Source organism: Erpetoichthys calabaricus, chromosome 11 (assembly GCF_900747795.2).
Source record: "Erpetoichthys calabaricus chromosome 11, fErpCal1.3, whole genome shotgun sequence".
NCBI classification, from domain to species: domain Eukaryota; kingdom Metazoa; phylum Chordata; class Cladistia; order Polypteriformes; family Polypteridae; genus Erpetoichthys; species Erpetoichthys calabaricus.
Window position 1 is genome coordinate 61,546,239 of NC_041404.2, and position 15,985 is coordinate 61,562,223.

Genomic DNA, 15,985 nt, shown 5'->3' on the forward strand with positions numbered 1-15,985 from the left:
TTCCTTCAAGTTGCCGTTGCTCTTCTGATGTTTGTTGCGTGTCGGGGGCGCTCAGCTCGCAGAGGTCGGCAGACTCAGCTTTTGCTGACTAAGCACATTGGGATGGGGGGGAGGGGGGGTCTTGAGGGATGACCCCAGGAGGAACCGCCGGGTGATTTGCTTCCATTTGCTCCACGGCGCTGCTCCCGTTTATCATGTGCTGCCGCATTTAATCACGAAATCCACGGCGAGACTCGCATTGAGAAATGAAATTACAGCCTGGCCTAGCGCTGTGTCAGCAGCCCGCCCTGCTTGATTTATTCTATCCTGGCCTGGCAAGGAACCTTGATGGGGAAAGAAAAGAAACACATGAGGGTCCGGGGAGAAACATTTCATCGCTCTCAATTAAATCCGGGATGTCATGGGGGGGGGGGGGCGTTCATCACGGAGGAGCCCACCTCACTGATCATCAGGGGCTGCCCACACTGCCCAGGTGTCTTCTCACTCAGTTGTGCCCGTCTGTCCTTCAAACCACACGGTTCAGTTGTCACAGGTGCCCCCTACAGGTTGACATCGACTGCTCTTCCTCCCCCAGTGGTTAAGTGCGGTGGCCGCAGTGACTTCCTTTGTTCAGGATGGGCCTGGGGGTGTTTGTTGTGTCACCCCCTGGTCGTTGTCATACCTTTTGCCCACCCTGTCATTATTCCATTATTCTGTTGATAAATTCACATTTGGCTTAGTTACTTTGGGGGGGGGGGCAACCATAGTCTAAATGTGACTCCTAATGCCACAGTGCCGTGACGGGGGGGACACCATGCTGTAAATATGGTGCTGCCCTTGTAAACATGGTACTCTTCATAAACAGTATGGTGTACCCCGATGTCCTGGTTAGATTGCCCACCACAGCCCCCTAATCATCCCCCCCACTCTGATTGGCGGTCTCTCTCTCTCTTACTCTTTAATAGTTAATGTGTGGTGAGCGTCACCGGTGCAAAAATGGCTGCCATCGCATCATCCAGCTGGGTGCTGCACATTGCTGGTGTTTGGAGTGGCTGCCCACTCACTGAAGTGCTTTGAGTGGTCAGAAGAGCGCTATATAAATGTGAAGAATTATTCTTCTTATATCCCATCTGTCGTCGTGTCGGCTCAGCCTTGTTACGCAGTGGAATTCTCCCTTGCGTGTGCTAATCGTCGTTGCTCACCAGCGCCATCATTGGGGAGACGAGCTAAATGGCCTCAAAATGTCCGCCTCACTTTAACACCATGAATGTCCCTAAGCAGATCGCCCTCTAGTGTCTGAACGCCAGCACTGATGGTATCCTCCACTACACCGCCCTCTAGTGTCTGAGCTCCCTTACAGGTTTAATAACAAACGAGTGGCGACTCTCTACGGGCATCACCTTCACTCCTGCACCCTGCCATTTGTTGGGAATTCCCAGCCATTTTTCTGTGTGGCAGCGGTGCCACGCCTGTCCCTTGGTACACACATGTAAGGGGCCGCACTTGTGCTCTCATCCATCGTCATTCAAAGTTTGCTTGCAGAGGCAACACGACGACGACCGGACAACGTAGAACCAGCAGCATGGCTGCCCTTGGTGATGACACTACACGATGCCCGACTGGCACGGGGCACACGGAGCCTCTCTTTGACAAACACACACTGTGCTGTGTGTGTCTGGTTAGTTTAACAAGCCAACTTTATTTTTATGCTCAGTTTGAACAGTCGCTGTGCTTGAGATCCACACTGACCAGGGGAATCTGGGGTCCCAGAGAGACTGGAGCAGGTGCCAACACGCTTTGGGTGGGTGAGATGGGCTGTCTGTCCATTAGAGGACACAAAGTCATAATTTCCATGGCAACTTAGCATTTGTGGGGCTTTTGTATGTGGAGGGTAAACGACACGGAGACACAGAGAGAACACACACACTCCACATAGACGGGTCACGGTGTGTCGAGCAATGGAAAGGCGCTATATAAGTAACACGTATTGTTATTACTATGATTGACTGCCACGCCAGATTGCGTCTGTCTGTTTATTTCATAATCTAGTTACCAATTTAAGGGGCGCTTTGCTCCAACAGACTTTTCGGCGTGCAGGGTAGACGCCCACCCCGGATGGGCTGCTTGTCAGCCACCCACCCAGGCAGAGACCCCCATTGAGCCAAATGATTTTAGAATGTGGTAAGAATTTGGTACACTTTGTTCAAACTCACATTCGCATGGTGAAAAGTGGGCACCGGGCACTTTGTCTAGATGGCACCCATGCTGGGATTTGATCTCTGGGCCAGAAGGGCACACCGTGCCACCATCACACATATAAAGCACTCGTCCATCTGCTTTACAGACCTGCTAATCCCCTTATAGGGTGGTCTGTCCCAAAGGGAAGACGAGAACAAAGCCTGGCGGGGATTCCACGTCTTTATATCGCATGCTCACCCATGATGGCTCACTTTAAAGTCTCAACTGCACAACAGGGAGGTCCGGACGATCGATTAAACTGCACTCGGATGGTGACGGGGCAAGGGTCTGAACCCACTCTGCAGGTTTTGTGGCCCCTTCAAGTGCATATCCAACTATTTTCTTAATACATGTCACCTAGTTCAGGATCACAGAGAGAATGGCATCCATCCTGGGCACACTGTGCCAACACACCCTGGATGGTGTTATATGTTCAGTCTAATATTACCATTTTTCTAAAGATTTGATATCAGAAACAGAGAGCATCAGGGGCTTGGGGGGCAAATACATTTGCACAGCACTGATTTTTGACTTTGATTTTTGCATAGAGGATGGCGGCCCAGTGGGGCACTGCAGTCGCTGCTGCCTGGCATTGCAGAGCCCTGGGTTTGTGTCCCAGAGAACTACTTCAAGGTGAAGCAGTGGCCCCGACACCAAGGATCTGTGCTGGTAGCTGGGGGGCTGCAGGTTCAAACCCCATTACTGCAATTATTGCCGCAGGGCACTATATAATGGCTGCCCCCCAAAGGTCACGTGAAGAGACAATTGATACTGTGTAGCAGATACCAAAAAAAATTAATATCTAGTCACAAGGTGGGACCCCCTCCCTGGACACGTCCACCCGTAATCCTAAGGGGGCCGTCTAGCTGGCCCTCATATGGCTTTGCTGTGTGTAAAGAAAGTCGACACAGACATGGAGAGTGGAGGCCTGGGAGGGGATTTGAACCCGAGTCCTGATGCTGTGAGGTAAAGCAGCTCTTTAAAATAAAAATCATCACCATCATCTTCATCATCCTGGGTGATGGCCTCTGATCTTCCACCCATGTTGTAAGAGGATCCCCCCGCCTGGGCTGCTAGATTTGGGTCCAAGTTTCTAAACCTTCTAGTATGTTGCCCCCCTGGGGAGCACTGCTCCTCTGGAGTGGGGGGGGGGTGTAGGGGTAAATGGCACGGCAGCGTTAAGTTGTCCCACAATCCTCATGTGGGTCCAGATGTAAAGAATTTCTAATTAACCTCACTGCTTGAGAGACCCCCCCGTGGGACGGCGACACACCACGGGTCACGAATCAGAGGAAGAGAGACCCCCCTGTGGGGCTGGTGAGTGATCACCGAGCGCTGCACACTTCATTAATGTGTGCATAATTGAGAGGCTGCCCAGATGGCACGTCCTCCTCGCTCCGCCAGCTTCTCCTCTTTATGCCTAAGCTTGTTTCTCGCGTGCCTCCCATCGTGAAGAAAGAAGGCAATTGGGCTTTATAGAAAGCGGGCAGAGATCTGCAGAAGAGTGCGTGCCATGATGAAGAGAGTAACACAAGCGGGCAGGCTGGGGCTTTAGCCGTGTCCAGCACTTATGTGTGACTGTGTTGGCATGTAAGTGGTAAGTCTGCCTCTGACTGGCATGCTAGAAGCCAGCAAGGAAAAACTGGGGCAAGAGACCCTCACTGTGCCCCGCTGCCCAGGGGTCAGTGCCCTACTAATATGAGCACCCAAGTAATAAGGTGTGATTGATAGCCAGCCCCCCTGTCTTGCAGGGGGCCAACGGAGAACTTTGCCCGGTGCCTTGGCCACAGATGTTCTGTGGTGGTCCACTCGGGACTTGCTGTCTGATGATTCACTCCTTCTGTGTGTCCAGTTTTGGCCTCTGAGTGTCCCCTTTGGCCTTGTGCCTGCCACTTTCAGCAGCACGTTAGGATGTTAAGGCCATTTTGATGAGTGCTGGTGACAGCTGTGTTTTACTCGTGGGGTCCCTTATTGTCCCCTGAAATTCTTATCTTCCTGTGCCAATTAACACACAACATGTCACCCACGTTCAGTGAAAGAAAGTGAAGGGTCCCCACCATGATGACGGGACAGAAGCCCCTCACCTCAAACCCTCCGTCTTCCTTAGCTGAAAAATCTCAGGACTATAGCGCCTTTCACATCTAAGTATCCATCTGCCACAGAGTGCCCTCCATTTCTGTCTGTTATATTGCGCCTTTCTCGCTACTCACTTCAGTCACCATTAATGTGTGGCACCCACCTGGATGATGCGACGGCAGCCATTTGTTCACCAGGACACTCGCCTCACAACAGCTATTAAGGGGGGAAAGAGAGACAGTTAGAGACAGAGGATCATTAGGGGGCCAGAATGACCAGATCATGGTGGGCAATATAGCCAGGACCATCATCATTCAAAACTTTGCTTTTAGATGTAACCCAATAACGACTGGACAAAGAAGAACCAGCAGCATGGCTGCCCTCGGTGATGACACATGGAGCCACCCTGTGACACAGAGACGCACACACCACACGTGTCACCTTACTGTACTTACCTGACCACGAAGCTTTTGTCTTCCTTACTGGAATTTAGAGCACTGGTGTCACTGACTACGTCACCCTCTAGTGTCTGAACTCTGTTATTGGTGGCACACTTAGCTGGCACCTCCATTGCCTTCTAGTATCTGAACTCTGGTATTGGTGGCACACCTGGCTGGCATCTCCATCACCCTCTAATGCCTGAACTCTGTTGTTGATGGCACACCTGGCTGGCACATCCGTCGCCCTCTAATGTCTGAACTCTGATATTGGTGACACACCTGGCTGGCACCTCCATTGCCCTCTAATGTCTGAACTCTGGTATTGGTGACACACCTGGCTGGCACCTCCATTGCCCTCTACTGTCTGAACTCTGTTATTGGTGGCACACTTAGCTGGCACCTCCATCGCCCTCTGGTATCTGAACTCTGGTATTGGTGGCACACCTGGCTGGCACCTCCATCGCCCTCTAATGTCTGAACTCTGGTATCTGGTATTGGTGACACACCTGTCTGGCACCTCCATTGCCCTCTAGTGTCTGAACTCTGTTATTGGTGGCACACTTAGCTGGCACCTCCATTGCCCTCTAGTATCTGAACTCTGGTATTGGTGACACACCTGGCTGGCACCTCCATTGCCCTCTAGTGTCTGAACTCTGTTATTGGTGGCACACCTGGCTGGCATCTCCATCACCCTCTAATGTCTGAACTCTGGTATTGGTGACACACCTGGCTGGCACCTCCATTGCCCTCTAGTGTCTGAACTCTGTTATTGGTGGCACACCTGGCTGGCATCTCCATCACCCTCTAATGTCTGAACTCTGTTGTTGATGGCACACCTGTCTGGCACCTCCATCGCCCTCTAGTGTCTGAACTTCATTACTGACACCGCTGACCACATTGTCCTCGCTCTGAACAAACAGCCCCCACCCAGGGTCGCTTCTTGTCCTGTTTCTGGTGTTGCTTGAATGAACCCCACACCACCATCCCCCACCCCCAGACATTGGGGTACACCCTACTCTTTATGCAGGATGCCCAGGGATCTTTAATGACCACAGAGAGTCAGGACCCTGGTTTTCCATCTCACCTAAAGGACAGTGCCATTTTTACAGCACAGTGTCCCCCCCGTCACTACACTTGGGGGGGGGGGGCACTGGTATCCACACTCAGACCTCCACCTCTTACAGAAGCAACCCAAGCATTTCCTAGGTGGTCTCCCATCAAGTACTGGCCAGACCCTCACATACTTGAGTTGAAGTGGCGGTCTTCGGTCTTTTATTTAACAAAGTGAGTTCTTCATTTTATAGTGCCTTTTGCAGTGAACACCATCACTAGAGTTTTGATGCCCCCAAACCTGTGGTTATGGGTACGGCGATGTCCACACACTCTCAATAGTGAGAGATCAAACTGGAGACCCCCTCGGGCATGGAACTGATGAGTGCAGAGCCTTGTGGGTAACTTGGCGTTTTGGTATGCTAATGAGATGCGTGAATTATATGAAAAGGGGAGGGGCATTGACACACATACGTATGTATGGCTACACAAGGCTCCCATGGACTTCAGTGAGCATGAAGTGTGCCTGTCTACACCTGCGTGCCAAGCGGGTGGCTCCTCTTGGTTGGCACCATTCTGCAGCTGTGCAGATGTCACTCAAGCCCAGGTCACCGTGAAGTGACTTTGAGAGATGACACGCTGCGTCTCCAGGTGACCCCATTGCAGTGCATCGTAGATTTGGCTCCTTTATGATTTATGGGTAGTTTGGCCGTTGACTTGTGCAGGTTCAGCCACGTGGGCATCGGTTTGGGTGTGAGCCTCACGGAGTCCAAGTGTACTTGGATGTGATGTCTGTGGATTTGGAGGTCCTGCCCTCATCAGGTTTGGTTAGACAAGGGGTACAGACAGCCAGGTGGGAGGGGATGGCCGGCATTGGGCCTGGGACTGGTTTAGGTGCGGCCGTTAGTGGTGTTGAGTGTGTTTGGGGGTGGGCTTGTAACACTTAGAGCAGGCTGGCGTTCAGGATCCACTGAGCGCCGCAGACATGGGGGTTTGGGCTTTGGTACACTGGGGTACACGTGCCACGATCTGATTTAAGAACAAATGAAGGCCTGTTCAGAGACCACCCGATGTGGGTGGCCATTGAATTTCAGAATTGTATTTAAGGCCAGCCTGGTGGTGGTGGTGGTGGTGGTAATGCTGCTGCTGCCACCTCAGGGGTCCAGTGTGCTAGGTTTAAATCAACTGCCCAGTTGCTGTCTTTGCAGAGCTTTCAAAAATACGATATTAGTACATGGGGGCACAGTGGCTGACTTCGCTGCCTCCTGGTTTCAGCATCCAAAACTGGCACCACTGTCTATGTGGAGTCTGCATCTTCTCCCATCCTGGCGTGGACTCTGGAGTTTGTAGCACACATCAAAGAAACAGGGGCAAGGATTAGGGGGGCAATAACTAATACATGCTATCAGTAATAATCGGCGAGAAAAACACAGAAACTAAAACTAAAGGGTGACACTCGGGGGGAGGGGGGGGGGTTGGGGTCGGGGCACCAAAACTGATTCACAAAGACCTGAGCTGGGGGGACACTTGGAGCAGAAAGTGCAACGGAGGAACCTGCAAAGTGCCCTGGGCAGGCTAAAGGGACCTTACTAATAAGTACAATGATGGCAGACGGAGGGCAGTGGAAGTCTTACATGTGCCCATCAACGGGCAGACAACACCCACAACACCACAATCCGGAGCTGCCTGACCTCGAAACTTCTGTCCTCTTTGCTGAAATATCTCAGAATTATATTGCATTAAATATCTGTTATATAGCGCCTTTCATATCTAACTGTACAGTATGTGTATCTATGTATTACAGTATATGCCTTCTACATCTATCTATCTATCTATCTATCTATCTATCTATCTATCTATCTATCTATCTATCTTATAGTGCCTTTCATCCATCTATCTATCTATCTATCTATCTATCTATCTATCTATCTATCTATCTATCTATCTATCTATCTATCTATCTATCTATCTATTATATAGTGCCTTTCATATCTATAATAGATATATAAATCATATAGGATATTTGAGCAATTTGGATGACTGCAGATGAGGGCTGCGTTTCAGTTTTGGGGTCAGCCTTAGTACGGGAGCGCAGTTACAGTGAACTTCTCACTTGCATGTGCTAATTGGTCTGCGACACGTCGTTGCTCTCCAGCGCCATCATTGGTGAGACAAGCTGAATGGCCACAAAATGTCCGCCTGAAATAACGACCTGACTTTAAAAACAGGCGTATCCTCCACTACACTGCCCTCTAGTGTCTGAACTCTCCTACAGGTTTAATAATAAACGAGTGGCGACTCTCTACAGGTGTCACCTTCACTTCTGCACCCTGCTGTTTGTCATAACGAGCATTTTGGGATTTCCCAGCCATCTTTGTGTGGCAGTGGTGGCACGCCTGTCCCTTGGTGCACGCCTACTAGGGACCACACTTGTGCTTTCGTTCATCGTCATTCAAAGTTTGCTTGCAGATGTAACCCAATAACAACCAGACAAAGAAGAACCAGAAGCATGGCTGCCCTTAGTGACGGCACATGGAGCCCCCATGTGACACAGAGACACACACACCACACGTGTCACCTCACTTTACTACCTGACCTCAAAGCTTTTGTCTTCCTTACCGGAGTTTGAAGCAGTGGTGTCACTGAGTACGTCGCCCTGTAGTGTCTCAACTCTGTTATTGGTGGCACACCATCGCCCTCTAGTGTCTGAACTTCATCACTGACACCGTTGACCACATCATCCTCGTTCTGACCAAACAGCCCCCCCACCCAGGGTTGCTTCTTGTCCTGTTTCTGGTGTTACTTGAATGACCCCCCACACCTGGATTAAGCCGGTTTGAGAACATTGGTGTCTGTTCTGTAATCCTGCCAGTGACTGTGAGTCATATGCCCACCCAATGACGTTTTCGCTTATGTTGGCATTGATGATTTGTCCTTCTCTGCATACCTAATGGTGACCTCAAGGTGACCTCCCAGTTACACCAGTCGTCTGGACCCAAGTTCAAGTCCTGGGGGATGTGCTGTCATAAAAGTGCCACCCAAGTGAAAAGAAGCCCAATGGAAGTGACCCGTCTCATCATGTGACAAAGGCCCTCTAGTGGCAGTCCTAAGAATGGCCCTTAAACACCATCCTGAGTGGCACTGTGAGTAGAAACGCTGCTTCCTACCTGCAGAGTCCTTGCACCCCCACACGCTGGCCCACCGATTCAGGGTCTGCGCCCGGTGGTCATTTGTGTGAACTTTCCTGTCATGTCCTGTTAGAGGGTCCTGCGGTGGTTCCTGCCATGTCTCCAGTGCATCCTGGATCAGCCCCAGCAGCACCACCCAGAACTGGATTCAGCCAGTTTGAGAAAATTCTGACCCATTTTGCTGTGTGGGTACTTGACCACACCCCTATGCACACCATTGTCATGCTGACCCCTGACCTTTTGGCAGGTGCCAGTGTTGCAAAGCTGAATCCAGTGTCCTCATTCTTGTCATGTCTGCCAAGCTGAACCAATCACAGTGACAGAACTACAGTGAAATGACAACCCTGTGACAGATGGCGGCCAGTGGAAGCTGAGATGAGGCACCTGTAGTTCAAAGACTGGTGGCGTGTGGGGAGCTCGGCTGGCCGATAAGGACACACCACCATGGTCTGATGTGACACTGTGGTATGGTCCTGGTGTGAAGATGCCATGTTGGTGGGCTCCTCTTCGGACTTCCGACAGCCCTTCGGGTGACAAACGTGCTTCTTTGTTGCCTCTTGGTGAAGGAGATTTGAATAAATGTTTTGCTGCATGGTGGCATTGCCATCTGTTTCCTGGCAGCAGCCTTGTACCCACAGTCAAGGCAGCAGATTAATGAGCCCCCTGCTTGGAGCCCGCGGGGCCACCAGATGTGTGATGAGACGATTGTTAAATGCCACAGGCGCTCTGATGGTTTCAGCCTCGCTTGTCTGATGATGGGTGCTTTGTGGCACTGTAAGTGCCAGCGCAAGGAGGGTTAATGGGCGCTCAGAGGGGGCACTGAGGGTGGGAGGGCCTTTCTCATGTCTGCCACAAGTTGTCTCTCATCAAGTGCTGAGCCGGCTCGCTTCAGTCTGCCATGTGTTAATGACAATGGGTGGCCACAGTCAGGTCACTTTTAAGGTCTGGTGACCATATGAATGAATGTGCAGTGGGGTAAACGTCCACCCTGAAATAAAAAGGACGCAGCTTGATGAGGGGACAGCACCCAACGTAAGAAAGGTGGGCTGAGACTGGCCTGTCCACCAGCATGACCACAGCAGGGCTAGCGTGGCCACTGATGTTTTGTTTGTATAGCGCCATTCTCAAAGCCAGACTCACAGACTAAAACATGGCCAGCATGGCCACTGGGGGGCAAAAAGCAACCCCAGCACTGGGTGGTCCGCAGGTAATCCAAGCACAAGGAGGGATATGGAGCTGTCTGTTATATAGTGCCTTTCACATCTATATCTATCTATCTATCAATCATATAGTGCCTTGCACATCTCTATCTATCTATCTATCTATCTATCTATTTTATAGTGCCTTGCACATCTCTATCTATCTATCTATCTATCTATCTATCTATCTATTTTATAGTGCCTTGCACATCTCTATCTATCTAGCACCTCTTGAGAACTGCCATCTTACCAGCATCATAACCCCCATACCCCTCCATCCCCGGGCAGAGTACTGCACTGGCACCCTTGTTTTGACAGCAAGACAGAACCCTACATTGGCATCAGAAACCTTGTCGGCTCCTGGGTCCTCCGGCCTGTGCCCATACGTTACGACAGCTCTGCCTTGTGCACTGTGCTGTGCAATAGTCTCCCCCATTAAGTGACAGTTATTTCAAAGCAATAAGGTGCGGGGGTCACCCCCCCTTCTTTACACGTCACATATGTTGCACTAAGGTGACAGTCTCTGTCCAGGGCTTACATCATACAGGAGCTCATTGGTTCCTGTGGTGGGAATTTTCCATTTTGTTAGTGACCCCCCCAGCCATGAGGCACTTAATGTCCCTAACTTCTTTCCGATTACCAAATTGTATTGTCCACCGTACTCACCTGACTTTGCCTCTTGTGATTTCTGGCACTTCCCAAAATTACAAACCGCCGTGAAAGACCAAAGATTTTCAGGCATTTCTGGTACCCGGCATAATGTGACAAAGGGACAGAAGTCCCCCCTTTTGTCTCCAGAAAGTGCAACGTCGTCTTACTGAGTGCCTAGCTGCAGAAGGAGATTAAAGTCGTGTGGCGGTTTGTACTTACAGCGGAGGGCCATCAGTAAACAAGAAGGGAGTGATGTTCTAGAAATTTCCAAAACCAGCCGTAGTAATAAATCGTTGGTCATTATTATTGTTACTTCACAGGGTCTTCTGCCCCTTGGATGGCATTTAAGGTATGTTTTGATTGGCGTGGCTATACGTGGCTAATTCTTATGCACTGAGCCCACCTTCATCGTTTCTCACCCTTTATGGATCCTTGCACTCCAGTTTTGTCTTTTTAAATTCCTTGATGCCCCACTAGCAGCAATCGCAAACTCCCACATGAGCCCCCCCATGGTGAAATGAGTGTGATTGGAAGCCCCCCTTTGGTGAAACAGGGAAACAAATCACTCAAAGCTGCCGATCACTCAGGTGACCCACCAATCCACCAGGACAGGTGCCCGTGACCCACCCGCGGGACGCCCCCACCCCGTGCTTGACAAACAGCAACTTACTGCACCTGGTGTGCGGACGCCCAGACTGGACGATCACTTTGTGGTACTCCATACCGGTGGTCCACACCGGACCCACCGAGCCTCGACTTTGTGAGCAATTCTGACAGTGTGGGTTGGTTCCACGCTCCCACCTGACTTGTTATCGCACCCGCCGCCGCCGCCATGGCTAACGTGACTGTGGGTGACCCTGGCTAGTGAGGACACACACATCCAGACCAGAGGTAAGTGCGTAAAGTGATTTGGGCTTTCAATAAAATCCATCAAAAGCAAAAAGGGCGCCCAAAACAGTCACCTTCAATAAACAAACAACCCGGAAAAAGGTGAACTGGGAGAGGGAGGTCAGAATATCCAATCAAATCCAAAGAAATCGAGGCTACAATCCCGGCGGTCCTTTAAAATTCCCAAGCCCTGGTGCTTCCCTTTAAAAACCGACGTCTCGCCGGATCATCCGATTCAGATCTCACAGCACAGAGAGACGCCATCCAGCCGGCGCAGACCACCTTGTGATCCTCCTGCTTGCCCATCGCATGGCGTTCCACCGGGTGCTGCCGAGCCCCCCCCCATTCCTTCAACTCCCGCTGCCATTCCTCCGGAGTATTGCGGTCCCTCCTGCTCCCGAGTGATCAGCCACACTCTGCGTCCCTCTCACTCGCTCCCACCCTTCTCTCCATCCATTAACCTCAGTTTCTCTTTCATTTTCCTTTTCTTCCTTCGTTCCATCCCTTGTTTCTTTTTTTTTTTTTATTGTCTCCCTCATATTCCTCTGTGGGTGCAGCGCCTCAGTCGTGAAAGCCAATGGAGCCATCGAGGAAGACAACACCTTCATGTGACTCAACTCTCCAACACACACACACACACAGATCCAGCCGGCTATTTATTTATTTATTTATTTATTTATTTATATAAAGACCAACCACTTGCTGCTCAGCCGCTGACCCTCAACTCCACACCAACATGTGGTCAAGTGGCCGGTCCCAAAGGCAGTAAGGCAATGCATGACTGCACTGTGACGGTGACGGTAGCCTCTAGTCCACAGACACGGTTCCATTCTGGGCATTAACTTGTCACCCCTCGTACTTCAGTGGTTGCCCATCATGCACGCCAACAGCCCACCCCTACAACTCAAGGACGAACTCGGGTGAGGTTGTGCCCCGTGCCCATTTGTACTCCCGAGCGGTGTGGCAGACACACAGAAGGTGATGCAGAGAGAACTGCCAGGCAAGCGACATGACAAGAAAGAGGGAACTGGGACAACTGGAAAGCGTGCGCAGTCCAACTATGGGACGCTGTACCCGTGTGCTGCTTCAGTCTATTAAGTGAGCACAGAATTGTGTCCTTGGGGTGCACTGGGGCCTCGTTTGGCACTGCGTGCTCGTCTGAGGGGGTCCTGGACGTGGAGAAACGTCACCTCTGAAGCCAGCGAACGGGTGGAAGACGTCACCAGCTGTTTCCCAAGAAGGCCTTCCACGTCTGCATTGACGACACCAGATGGACTCCACTCCCCGGCCCCCCGACTCCGGGACAGGGTCTCGTCACTGCCTTCACTCGTCAGTCTAAGCCGACACTAAACAAGGCAAAGTCGTTTCTCCTACCGCCGTATCACGAGGGATGAGGATGAGGAGGAGGATCGTCTTTTATGTTCCCTCCATATAGATTCAAGTTAAGTGACACACCGCAATCACAGACGAGCTCATTACCAGGGAACGAGCGCCCCCTAGTGGGCACAGGGGTGTCACACTAAATGTCTGCCTCCGCCTCCTCAGGATTATGTAAATGAAGTCTATGACCGAAAATCGATGAGAAAAGTCATCTAACGTGACACGGCCTTAACTTGTGGTGCCATCAGGCGGGTGAACGAGGAACGCGGACCCAATTCACGAGCTGGAGGAGGATGTCATCAGAGCGGCCGTCCATCTTTAACTGGAGATTTGGGACACTTTGTCCAGCGCGCTCTCTTTACAATATCGAGAAACGGAACTTACCGGACCAATAAAGCGTCTCCCAATTTGAACAAAAATGGCTTCCTGTAGACAGACGGACAGACGGACATGGCAACTGCTGCAGCTGCTTACCACATGACTCCAATAAAAGAAGTAAAGATCTGAAACGCTCCAGGGTCGGATTTGGTGACATTTGCAACTGGAATTTGTTCGTCTTTTCCATTCCCCCCCATACCAGCCCACCAGTGACTCCTCCATAGACACGGCGGCACACGTCACACACCTGACAACGAGTTTCCTCTGACAAGCCTTTTATGGAAAGTGTGCTGGACGTGGAAACTTCCAGAATGATCTCGGTATTCCGTAAATTCTGGGCGATGGGACCGTCACGTTGGACGTTTTAGTGTTGATGTCAAGTGGTATTTGTGTGTCCATGAAGAAGTGTAGCACGTGGACACGTTAAGATAAGGCAGGTAGCCCATGACGTTCATCTCGATCTTTAGAAGCCCCTATGCTGCGGACCCCCAACCTCGTTGGTCATGTATACGCTGTCCTGCCTTATCTAGTCAAGGAGTTCAGCAAATGAATGTCTTCAAGTAATCACTAAGACCCCCCCCACCCACTGTCCCCTCCTCTTATCTATTCATTTTTAGACTGTAATAAATCACAGAGATTTCTGTAAGCGGGACGGCGGTCCCCTGCAGGCATTAATAATTTGGGGTGTCAGAAAACAGCTGTTCATGTCCTTTTAAACAAGAATGATCATTCGTCGGCTCGGCGAGCGCTGGCGGGTTTACCTTACTAATCAGTCTGCCCGGTCACAGGTGAGTGTCCCTGTCAGCCTGGCTGTGCTCCCAGATTCAAGTACGTGTGTGTGTGTGTGTGTGTGTGTGTGTGTGTGTGTGTGTGTGTGTCCATCTGGGCGAGTCCCACTCCAAAGCCGACTGGACTGGCCACTCAGACATCGACGGCGATGACATGAGCACTCCGTGTCTAAAGTGACCCACCAGCCGGACGGACCTGCTGCCACGTCTCATCTGTAATAACGTGCCATAGCAGGCAGGCTGATTGGTTGTACTGCTAAATGAAATTCAGTTTGATTTTTTTTTTTTTTTTTATATAGCTTCTCATTTGTGGTGGCACCAGAGGGGGCGGGCATCAGGGTGCACCCTTCTCTTTTCTAAAGGTGCCCATGGATGTTTTAGGACCACTGAGGAGGGAGCCCCTCGGTTTTATGTCGGTGCCAGTTTTACAGAACGGTGTCCCCGTCACTGCACTGAGGCATAGGGATCCACACACAGCGCCCCCTGCTGACCTCAACAACTCCCCCTCCAGCTGTAACCTAAGGTGATGGTAGATGGGAACAGCACTCTTATTATTGATCACTACTGTACTGTATATATGTGAGAGACACTGAAAAGATCTACAGAGAATAGAAACGCCCCATTAGACAGGCACTATACAGTATAAGAGACATTATACAGATGGCTGGTGTCCCCTCCAAGTACTGGCCAGACCCTAACATGCTTCACTTCAGGCAAGATGGTCTATAAGACAGATGTGAAAGAGGCCATGAAAGACACTAAAGGGCCATGCGGTCGGAGACGTCCGGTGAGAAGGACAGCAGCTCTGAGCTCAGGTAGGTCTACTCACTAACTGTGCCAGCCATGCTGTACGCTGATGGGCACCGGCAAGTAAGAATTTCATAGCATGATGTGGACCCGACAACAGAGTTCAGGCACAAGGGGGCGATGAAGTAAGGGATGCCATCATTTCAGGTAAGGGTGTCAGATGTTTAGAGGTGGCTCTGCTCACAGAGTGGTGCACATGCAGGTATGAATTTCACTGGACTCTGTGCACATGATGACTTGAATATAATATCCTTTATGTCAGGTAAACGTGAAAGGCGCTATGTTATCAATAGCTTTACGTTCACTGTATACAGTATGTGAAAGACACTAATAGATGGAAAAGGTTCTTTATAAGATAGATGTGTACATTACTAAATAAATATTACCATATTAGATGGATAGATTAGAAAGTTGCTATATACAGTACATATTAAAGGTGCTACATAAGAGGGATTGTAAAGATACTGTATAAGACAGAGGTGAAAGGCGCTATATAAGAGAGCTTACAAATATATGATAGATATGAAGGAGACGATATTATCACCATTTAGTTTTTTTGGCTGACCCCTTTATCCAAGGCGACTTACAAGATTTGGTTATATTTAATTTTATTTCTCACCAGGTGGAGCACAGACAGGTAAGGTGACTTGATCAGGGTCACACAGTGTCAGAGTCCAAAGTCCAAAGCTTTAACCACTATGTTACCCGGTCTGATTAGAAAGGTGCTACGCAAGACAGACGCGGAATGCATTATATTAGACAGATTTAAAAAGTGCAATGTACAGATTTTGAAAAATATGAAAGGCACTATATTATTGATATCTGTGAATTCACTGTATATGTGACAGGCACTATTAGATAATAAAGGCACTATATGAGATAGGTACACCCATGTTAGGTATACATAGATAGACAGAAATATA

The 15,985-nt window shown here is 50.1% G+C and overlaps 1 protein-coding gene and 1 long non-coding RNA gene across 4 annotated transcripts in view; one reads left to right on the forward strand and one right to left on the reverse strand.

Moving 5' to 3' along the window:
• LOC114660455 (serine/threonine-protein phosphatase 2A 55 kDa regulatory subunit B beta isoform) overlaps positions 1–15,985 on the forward strand; it is a 201,691-nt gene that overhangs the window by 151,458 nt on the left and 34,248 nt on the right. The gene's annotated exons all lie outside the window — the stretch shown is intronic.
• On the reverse strand, positions 4,579–5,584 carry LOC127529654 (uncharacterized). The gene is made up of 3 exons (XR_007936270.1): positions 5,471–5,584; positions 5,350–5,415; positions 4,579–4,902 (listed from the first exon to the last, which is right to left on the reverse strand). It is a non-coding gene; the product is annotated as an uncharacterized LOC127529654 (long non-coding RNA).